The sequence below is a fragment of the Indicator indicator genome, chromosome 11, assembly GCF_027791375.1.
Source record: "Indicator indicator isolate 239-I01 chromosome 11, UM_Iind_1.1, whole genome shotgun sequence".
In the NCBI taxonomy this organism is placed as follows: Eukaryota; Metazoa; Chordata; class Aves; order Piciformes; family Indicatoridae; genus Indicator; species Indicator indicator.
In genome coordinates this window covers 24,703,108-24,712,783 of record NC_072020.1, presented here as the reverse complement: position 1 = coordinate 24,712,783, position 9,676 = coordinate 24,703,108, and positions in this window count along the sequence as shown.

Genomic DNA, 9,676 nt, shown 5'->3' with positions numbered 1-9,676 from the left:
TGTGGTAAATGCAAATTATTCTAATTACACAATTCAATCACACTGTCTGTAGATTCAAATTCCTTCTTAAAATGTATATGTATTCTTTAATTTCTTTCCCTATTAGTTTATTAAGCTCTAAATATAAATTTATGTAAATAAATACACTTTAGATTTCAGCTTCCCACTCATGTCGCTCATCTTCCACACACATCTGATATGCACAGTCCTTATCCTTCCAAACATGCATGCAGTCAAGAAATACCTTGTGGGAATTTGCACTGATTTCAATAAAACTCCCATTTATATGTCTCACAAGACTTACATGAATATGGAAGGGGAATTACAGAGTCTGTATATAGATTATATGCAAGATGAGCACTAAGCACACATAGTTAAAACGACTCTTCTGTCCCTACTGTCCTGGTCTAGCTTCCTCTCCTCCCTACATGCTCCACAGTAACTGCACCATTGGGAGATTGCAGTGTTGGATGAGCCCAGAAAACTGGTTCACTGGTGAGAGAATAATTTAAACTTCTAATTCAAAATCTTGATGGATTGCTCTCTTTGTCAAAGGCCAGCCTAGCCTGGGCAGCTACATTGTCTGTGGAAACACAGAATCACAGAATGTGTCTTGCTGGAAGAGACCTTCAAAATCATCTAGTCCAACCTTTGACCCAGCACTGAAGGGTCAACACTAAACCATGTCCCTTAGTGCCAGGTCCACACACTGCTTAAACACCTCCAGGGATGGTGACTCCACACTTCCATGGGCAGATCATTCTAATGTTTGACAACCCTTTCAGTGAAGAATTATTCCCTAATATCCAGCTTAAACCTCCCCTGGTGCAGGTTGTAACCATTTCCTCTAGTCCTGTCACTTGCCACCAAGGAGAAGAAGCTGGCCACTTCCTCAGTCCCTTCAGCCTCCTCTTCTCCAGACTGAACAACCCCAGCTCCTTCTGCCACTCCTCATAGGACATGTGCTCAAGGCCCTTCATGAGGCTCACTGCCCTTCTCTGGACATGCTCCAGCACCTCAATGTTCTTCCTTTACTGAGGTTCCCAAAAATGAACACAGTACTCAAGGTGTGGCCTCACCAGTGCCATGTACAGTGGGACAATCACCTCCTTGTTCCTGCTGGCCACCTAAGACACCAGCCCTTGCCAACCCATTGACATGTGCCTATCTGCTAGCATGAGCAGTTTCATTGAAGACAATTTTCAGAGCAAAACAATCTATATTTCTAAGTGCCAAAGAACTGACGTTTAAAATGCTGTGCAACTGGAAGCTGGCAATGTGACATTTCAAAATTTCCTTCAGCATCTGATCATTAGCAAGTATCAGCAGTGTCACAATATTGGGCAGCACTGAGAGTTGCAGTGGGAGGGTGACTTTATTTTTGGAGCACAGAGAGCTTTGAAAAAGCCTATTTCAATTTGCAAAGTATGCTGATGCAATGCACTGCTGTTGTGCTGAGTAAACATGTTAGTTATGCTTTGCCTCATCCACCACACAGTATGCAATCTGAAATATCTGCTGAGCAGCAGTGAAACAAACGTCACTAATTAAATGTCAGTAAACCAACAGTAACTACATAGTGGCATTCAGGACATTAATTTCCAGATGAATATTGTAGAACTCAGCAACTGCAGTCTCATAATTTTTGGTGAAAGGTGCTTGCTTGATCTTTTGTGGATACCAACCACAGTGGCATTACTGTTTAACTTCTCTTTAACTTAACAGTGGCATCCTGTTTAACATCTTCATTAATGATCTGGATGATGGGACACAGTGTAACCTCAGCAAGCTTGTGGATAGCTCAAGAGAAGGAGGAGTGACTGATGTGCCACAGGGTTGTGCTGCCACACAATGTTGGCTGTCTAGAGAAATGGGCTGAGAAGAACCTTGTGATGTCCACCACAGAGAAATGCAAAGTCCTGCATATGCAGCAAAATAATCCCATGCACCAGTACATGCTGGAGGTCACCCAGCTGGAAGGCAGAAAATGACCTGATTGTCCTGGTGAACTCCAAGCTGAACATGAGCAAGGAGCGTGCCTTTGCTGCAAAGAAGGCAAATGGTATCCTCACCTATATTAGACAAATGCACTGCCAACAGGTTGAGGGAGGTGATCCTTCCTTATTACTCACCACTGGTGAGGCCACACCTGGAGTACAGCTAACAACCACCAGCATCTCTGTCCACAACAAACTGGCACAGTGAAGCCATGGCCTCTATTTGTCCCTGGAACAGGAGGACTGTAGTGATGTGTATCCTATATTATCCCATCTTGCAACTACAAGATACTTTCTAAGCATTCCCTGAGGTATCTAGATGCTTCTGATGATGTATAAATAAAGAGTTTCTCAGACCACAGGGCAAATTAAGGTTCGCTGCAAGGCATTGTCATATCTGTTCTGCTTTCCCCAGCTTTTACTAGCGTTATCTCTGATTTAAGATCATTGGGTCCAACCACAACCCAACTACCATGACCACTAAACTATATCCTGAAGCACCACATCTGCACACTTCTTGAACACCTCCAGGCATGGCAACTCCACCACCTCCCTGGGCAGCCTGTTCCAACACCTCACCACTCTCTCAGTAAAGAAGTTTTCCTACTGTCCAATCTAAATCTCCCCTGGCACAACTTAAACACATTTCCTCTCATCTTATCACTAGTTACTTGGGAGAAGACCAACACCAGCCTCACTACAACCTCCTTTCAGGTAGCTGCAAAGAGCAGTAAGCTCTCCCCCTAGCCTTCTCTTCTCCATCTCTCTCAGCTGCTCTTCACATGGCATGCTCTCATGCCCCTCACCACCTCATTGCTTTTCTCTGGACATGCTACAGTACCTCAACGTCTTTCTTGTACATTGGCACCCAGAACTGAACATAGTACTCAAGCTGTGTCCTCAACAGAGGCCTGAAGATGACAGCAGAAGGGAAATACGGTAAAAAAACATGTCCAGTCTGGGTTCCTAAAGCAGAGCCATGATTACATCTAGGGCTGGATGCAGTACAACTTTCAGCTAATATACATGAGGCTTATCCCTCAGCTCAGAGAGTATCCTTTGACTTCAGTTAAAATTCTCTTGAGTGAAGAGTAACAAAATATCTTGAGATTTGACTACATCTCATTTGCCTCCAGGAAGACAGTGATAGTAAAAATAATGATGAGAGCCTTATGATTAATGTCACATTTAAATGTATATAAAGGACAATGCTGCAATTCAAAAATTTCTCATGCTCTTAAGGGATTTGATAAGTGAAAAGACAATCTGAAATTAGAACACAACTTTGCCCACACTGCATTTATTTTTTTACTACTTTCACCAGTGAAGGGAACATGTTTTGTTTTGCTTTGACTGCTGAGTGGTTGGTTGTTCTTTGTTTGTTTGGAATTTAGTCTGCTATCTTGGGACTTTTGCATGTGGGTGGATGGATGTGATGGTAAAGAGATGAACCAGTTCAATGAGAACTCTGTGAGCTGCCAAACTAAATCATGAACTCATCAGGAAGTTAAGCGAGAACAGAAAATTTTCTCTTAAACCAGAACAACCTGGCAAGTGCCTAAAAATTACACTCTGTCTATTCTTATGCCCTGTGATTCAGATATCATTCAGGCATTGAGTGATATCTAGCACTGAATCACTTAGAGGTGAGTCACACTCAAATACTTCAAGAGAAGAGCTACTACAGACACAGCACATTGGAGATTACCTGAACTACTGCAGGCACGTTTACTTCAGCACTTAGAGCTGCAGTACTCAAATGCAATGGTGACATCAAGCTCTTCTCAGCATCCACTCAGAATGACTACTAACCTTTATTTGCTTGAAGGTAGATAATGCTGATATTAATGGTCAAAAGCCCAGCTTTTCTAAGAAAATCAATGATGTTAAAGTTTCTGAAGTAGTATACACTGCCTGAGAGAGGCAGTAGAAAAATACTAAATCTGGAATGGTTTTACACTGATGACTTTTTTTTATGCTCACCTTCAAGCACAGACTGAGGAAGAATTTCATAATCGTTTAGGCAGATCTTTATACATCATATTGTGATTCAAATTAATTCAAACCTTATCTTTCAGTTAACAAAGGATACTCCTGGAAGAAGAATCTCAGTATTTTGGGAGATTTTGATTCTGAATACGCAGCCAAATAAGATGTTTACTCAGACTCTTTGGTTTAGAATTTGAGAACTCCCACCATATTTTAGATACTTTTTTCAATCCTGTAGGCTAGAAAGATGAGAACAATGCTTTTTACATTGAAAATGTGATTCTGTGATACAAATTTGGAACAGCACTATAAATTAAAAATTCCTCTGTCTCATCAAAAGCTATATAACTTATAGAGTTTTGTCTGAGCAAGAATTTAGGTCTAAATGTCTGAATGCTCTTTATTTCATTATAAATATGCCTTCATAGTTCTCTACATGATTTAGCAGGATATGAACATTAAAAAGAGGGAACTAGTAGAACCAGATCATTTTGTCTTCTGCAGACAACTACTATCTTGAAGAAGTACAGGAGTCATAAAGAAAGATGGTAAAAAGACATTTTTTACTCTTAAAATTAATAGCAGCTGGCTTTTCTGGAGGCAATCCTCTGTGGATTCTCAATTCCTATCTTTCCTGACAATTAAAAAGAACAAACTAGATTAAGGGTTGCTTGAAGTTTCTCAGAGTATGTACCACAAAATAACACAGATTGTTGAAACACCTCATTTACCCCATTTGCAACCTATGCATCCATCTCATTTCTTAGCACAGTTCATCAGAAATATTTACAATGCTGTAGAAGAGCTTTAGCGTTCTTTACATTGGTGTAGGCTGCTTCTTTCCTTTGCTTTTGTGGCAATACCACTTGTATGCATGGGAAAAGCCATTATACATTATTTGCTGTACTCTCAGACAGTATCTGAATACACTTCACTCCCTTGCTGGAAACATGGAGGAGAAACTCAGCATCAGATGAACAGCCAGATCTCCACCTGTCATGATGTCTCTACCATTAAAATTATGCCTTCAAACACCAGCAAAGTTGGAGTAGGGCACCACAGCCAGCACCAGCCATCCTTCAGCCAGATTCTCTCATTACCACAGATGTAAGGCCAGGGAGATACTTGGATAGTGTTCTTTTCATAATATATTTATAAATCAGATGGTTTATTTTCAGAAGAGTGATTCATAGTGTAGACAACACTGATGGCCTGCCTTATCAGTCATTTCCTGGCAGGCAACAACCTACTTGGAGAATCAAGGGTCAAAGGCAAATCTAGCCAGTCCCCAGCTGTTAGATGGACATCCCAGACATTATAAATGTCACTACAAATCAAGACAAGTTATTAGCTGAGGAAAAAAAAATATTCATAACATAATTGCTGCCTTGCCCCATTTCTTTTCCTTAATGCTTCTCTTAAGTAATTTTCTGGGTTTTTTTTTCATTTATTTCTATTAAAGATTGGCCTATTAATCAGTGACAAAACAAAGCACAGTCTGCATACTGTAACACAGATGAAATGTTCAGCCTGCAGTTACTATGGTTCTCTCGGATGATGGCACATTCCAGTACCAAGGCTTTAGTGTGCCATCTGGTGGATTTTCAGCATTTGGCACATATTATGTACAAACCCAGTGATACAGACACATCTGACATACTGATGAGAGTACATACCTTCTTTGGCCAATGACAATATTCATCCTATCATTCTACATTTGCTCCAACTCACCTGACAGTAATAATTTAATCCATCTCACATTTTCAGTCACCTCCATTTTTACTGCTGAAACTATTTTAACTTTAGCTAATCCCTTACACTGGTTGATTTTACATGTAATTAAATGCTGGTTCTCTCTCAAAAATAACAAACAAACAAACTTCCACAAAACTAGCCTAACAGAATTCCTTATTTAGGGCAACGAGTTGAGGCCCTCAATGAAATGGTCTTGGGATGGTCTGCCCATGGCAGTGAAGTCACCAACCCTGGGGGTGTTCAACTAGCATGTGGACCTGCCACTTAGGAACATGGTTTAATGTTGACCCTTCAGTGCTGGGTAGAGGGTTGGACACAATGGACTTTGAGGTCTCTTCCAACCAGGTATATTCTGTAATTCTGTGATTAAATTTAGATGCTTAATCCTCACTGACCAAACATGCGAGGGCAAGTCTCTATTTGGGATGAGAGACAAAGAGGTTGAAACAAACTTACTACCACAAACCTTCAAACAAAACTGAGAGTTTGAGTACTGATTCTTCACTCTAAGTACCAACAACTGTCATTAAAAATACTGCAGTTTATTATGATACCACATGAAAAATGTGAAGCCAGCTAAAATACTTGGAAAAAAAAAAAAAAGACCATGAGTTTTCTACTGTATCCACTATTCCTTTGTAACTGTGAGGCATTTCTTCATTTCTATTTTTATAGAGCACGAGCTGTGTGATGAGGAACCTTGGAAGTATTCAATTCAAAATGCACAGAGTCCTTTGAGCACACAGCCCAAAAGGGGAGCATGTCTTCTACTCCAGCACAGTGCCACAGGTACTATTCCACTCTGCATATGACACAGTATATTCCATCACAGCTGAGACTACCAGAACTGTATGATCTCTTCCAAGCGGGTGTTTTCTGTGATTCTGGATTTTAATGCTAGAGGGAGGCTGCCTTCTGAATGAACTGTAGCTGCCACAGAAGAGCATGAATGGGCAGCTGAATGATGCTTCTACCCAACATATGATGTCAACTCAGAAACCTAGACTGAAGGAGGCAGTGACTGTATGGGAACAAAACAAACGGCCAGCTGAGAGGTGCTGGATATGTATCAATTAATGAATCTCCTTAGTGGCATCTGGTTTTCTTTCCATTAAGTGGAAACAAGACAAACAAAGCTAAAACAGAAAGGAAAAGAACAGCAGTGATTGAAAATACAGCTTTTGGTTTTGGTCCTGATTGCTAGTGGCAACTTGGCCGTTAGAGAAAAACAGGCTCAGCACACTTTTATCAGCTACTGTGAGACTGGGCCAATATGCCAGCATTGTTATGCTGTTTTAAGCATTGATTTTAGCTGCCTTTTTGCACACAGGCTGCTACAATGTCAGCTGAGTCAGATTATTTTTAAACTGAAAGTTAACATGAAATGAAAAGAAGATATATAACTAAGGAAGAAAAGATATACAACTAGGGAAGAAAAAGAAGACAAGAAATGAATGTGGGGCTACCAGGATTTAAGTGTTGTGGTTCAGGTGGTTTTCAGAACTGTACTGTGACTGAGGGAGGAGGCAGCAGCAATGAAATTCCTCTCTTTGGTTGGCACATCCTTTACAGTCAAGTAATGAAAGCTGAAGTCATACAATGGGTCTGAGGTCTCCAGAAGACTGCCAGACAATGCTGCTTTTGGTCCAGATACACTATGTTGCATTAGCAAGCAATGTGACCTCACAGATGCGGATTTGCAGAGAAAAGCAGCTGGTGCTGTGATCAGGTATCTAAATTAAAAGTGTAAAGGAGGTTATTTTGAATTAGCTCTGGCCTGATCCCATGGACTGAATGACCATTAGGAACAGAGCTCACCCCCAAGATTACAGAATCATAGAATTGTTTTAGTTGGAAAAACCTCTAAGACCAGAGTCCAACCACTGACCTAACACCACCATGGCCATTAAACCACATCCCAAAGTCCCATATCCACACATTTCTTGAACACCTCCAGGGATGGTGCCTCCACCATCTCCCTGGGTAATCTATTCCAATGTTTGACCACTCTTTACGTAATGAATTTTTTCCTAACATCCAATCTAAACTTCCCGGGCACAATTTCAGGCCATTACTTTAGCCAGAAAGGAAACCAGGAAGTTCCAAGAACACTTTGCAATGAAACCCAAAGCACAGTAGCAGAAAAAAAAATGGAGATCTAATGCCAAAGTGCAGATCGGATCTCTGTAGGGAGTTTCCTGGGGACAAACGCCCACAGGAATAACCCTGGATTGCTGCAGGAGTGGAAAGAGATTACCCCTCTGGCATCATCTTGTCCAACCTACTCACAGGAAGAACAGCAGAAGTCCACATTTTTGTTTATGTTGCCTTTCCATCTTATTCTGAGCTGTTATTTAAGGAGCAGAGTCAGGTTTTTATTATCCAGGATAAAGCTGAGTGTAGCCCTTAATGTTATTATGTGTTCTCACTGCAAACTAAATCCACTCATAAATAAAAGTTATAAAAGGTATATTTCATTTAGAAATAGAAGTGCATGCAGTTATTGTATAAAGTCTTTAACTGAGATTGAAAGCATATTGCAAGGTTTAAGTATGATCTGAAGAGATGAAATAAAAACCACAGATTTTTCTTCCAGAAAGCCAAGACCGTGTACCAGACAATTAATTTCAACAGACATTAAATACCATGGAGGATTAAAGCCACAAGAGAATACAGATTACAGCAGTTCAAGACATTCTCTCTTTCAATTTTCCAAGTTCAGTCAGTATGACATCTGAAAGCCTTTTTTATTCATCTCTTTCACACTAATCCAACTTTACTCACAGTAAAGTACTGCCATTTATTTTACCTGTGAAAACTAACAATGTGCTGTCTTCACAGTACATTCAGTGGAAGAAAACCTTCTGGTGGTGTAGCATTTGAGTAGTTCCAAATCCTTTTGCATCACTTAACATTATATAGGGAGTTAGAGGATTTCTGATATCTGACATAAGGCTTGTTTTTACAGAACAACAATGTTTCTGCAGCCTCCACACAGTAAAATGAATTTTAACACCTTTAATGACATTGATGTATCAAAAATTTATAACCCCCCACATGGTTTCAATCAGTTTGAAAGTGTATCACAGAATCATGCAATGATTCTTATTTGAAGCTGCATAAGTCATGCAGCAAATGCAAAATCCAGGACTGCATTTTATCTTATTTCATTTTTTAAAATTGACTGAAACAAATGGACACTGGATAGATAACATTAGAACAGTAATGTAATCAGGACAGATTTACTCTTACTTTAGCTACTTCATTCCTAATGAAAATTTATTACTTAGCCCTTAGACTGATGATGGAGACTTGAGGAAAAGCCCACAACATCTTTCTGCTGTTGTTAAAAAATAAAAGGGGAAAAAAGGCCTTTCTGTGTTTAAAAGGAACAAAATTAGAGCTTGCTGAATCAACTAAGAGAGCAGCAGTAATTTCCAAAATATCAGAAACACAGTGCTTTTTCTCTTCCTTTCCCCTTCCATGCCTTCCTCAGTTTTTTTCACCCTACTTTCAAGTGAATGAGTTTCAAAAAGGAGATCCAACTTATCTGCAACTTTAACATTCTGTAATTGCCATGGAGTGGGACAAAACGTTTAAGCAAAATGTATTTCAAGGAGGCAATAAACACGAAGGCAACCACTGTCTGGCATGGTATTAACACCTCTGTTACAAATAAATAAGCCATGATAACCCTCAGTTAGGGTCAGAAAGAGAAGAGCAAAAATGTCTGACCTCTCATATCCTATAAAGGAATCCAAAAGCACCATTATTCACTTTTCATTTTCAACAACACAAAATGTCATTGTATAAAATGCATGCGCACACACAGCATGTGCACATGGTGCTGCCCAAAACAGTATCCACCTCAGCTTAAAGTCTAGCTGGCGCCTAGGGACTCATGTATGATGTATTCTGTGTTATTTTTTGGTTTG